This window comes from Chinchilla lanigera, unplaced genomic scaffold (genome assembly GCF_000276665.1).
Source record: "Chinchilla lanigera isolate Chin_1 unplaced genomic scaffold, ChiLan1.0 scaffold00018, whole genome shotgun sequence".
In the NCBI taxonomy this organism is placed as follows: Eukaryota; Metazoa; Chordata; class Mammalia; order Rodentia; family Chinchillidae; genus Chinchilla; species Chinchilla lanigera.
Genome location: NW_004955419.1, coordinates 25,039,448 through 25,040,927, shown reverse-complemented (window position 1 = coordinate 25,040,927; position 1,480 = coordinate 25,039,448). Strand labels below are relative to the sequence as shown.

The following is a 1,480-nucleotide window of genomic DNA, read 5'->3' as shown; positions in this document are numbered from 1 at the left end:
AAGATTAGGATTAGTGCACTGTGTATGTTTAATTACTTCCTAAAAATGTTAATTGCAGCTGGATTGAAAGTGTATTTGGAAAATGTGACAATATTGTTTATATAAGTATACCACATTATAAGTCTATGGGAGATCCAAAGGGATTTCCCTCCCTGGAATTTGAAACAAAAGAACAAGCTGCCAAAGCTATTGAGTTTCTTAACAACCCACCAGAAGAAGAACCAAGAAAACCTGGTATATTTCCCAAGACAGTGAAAAACAAGCTCATTTTTGGCTTAAGAGTAGTTGAGGAAAAGAAAAAGAAACAGAAGAAGAAAGGATGAGTGAAGAAAGAAGACAATGTGCAGGAAAAGAAGGTAAAGATGGATTTGCAAAAAGAGTATTTGGCACTGCAAAAAGCCAGCATGGCTTCTTCAATGTCCCAAATAAAATTATAATCAGAAATAGAAACAGCAGAGTGCCTAGTAGTGCTGCATTGAAGAACGAAGAAGCCAGTGGCCCACAGAATCACCCTGAGGAGAAGGTTAGACCCCCAGGACCACAGTTCGTGAGTGGAGTCATCATGAAGATCAGTAGCCAGAACCTCTAACTGTCAGGAAGTAAGTCCAGGATAAGCTGGCAGCAATCTCAGAAATTGCATAGGTTGATCTGCTGGAAGGAGACACAAAATGTCACACTAGATTTAAAACCCCAAGAAGTCGCCCAGGCAGGGGTGAATGGCCACACTGAGATTAAAAAGAAGTACAACAGGAAACTTGAGGTCTTTTCTTGTGATCACGAACAGAGATTGGTGGAAGAATCTGATAGATAGACAGGCCAAGCAAGCTTGGTAAAAGAAGAGATGTACCGAGAATTTCATCACCAGAACTGAAACTATTAGACTGGAAAAGACTCAACAAGCAAGTAAACACATTCAGTTTTCTGAATGTGACTGAAGAGTAGGGCTCACCTCTGTTTCACTGCATTCTGGACATAGTTTGACTATGATAGCCTCATAACAAATGCTTTCTAAAATCTACACTCAATGAAAGGAAATACCTTAGCTCCTCAACTTGTTAATAAGACTTTTTTTTTTAAAGAGATAAATTCATTGTATACCACAGTCTTTCATTAAACACTCTATGTGTTGAAATTAAAAAAAATTATCTACTTTTATACTAATGCAGGAAAAAATAAGGAGAGTAATAATGTACAATAGGCTAGAAAAATTAAGCATTAATGACATTCAGATGCAACAAGTGTTGTGAAAAGTGTTTTAGCCTAGATTTCTCCTTGTCAATCTTTGTCCAAGTAGGGCAAAGTGTTTAGCGCAGTCTATAGGCTAAGCTGTACCTTAGAGTGATCACAAGTCAGTGCTAGGGGAAAGCTGTGAGTGATGGTTGTGGGGGAATGGGGTGGGGATCCTCAATCTATACTTGGTATCTCAGTTTCTTAGTCTGTCTGTTTCCATGTTTTTTTCTCTCTTTTTCTTTCTCTTCCT

At 38.2% G+C, this 1,480-nt stretch overlaps 1 pseudogene; it reads left to right on the top strand.

Annotated features, from left to right (window-relative positions):
- The first annotated feature begins 362 nt into the window (after nucleotides 1-362).
- Nucleotides 363-935, top strand: LOC102007900 (annotated as a pseudogene).
- The last annotated feature ends 545 nt before the right edge of the window (nucleotides 936-1,480 follow it).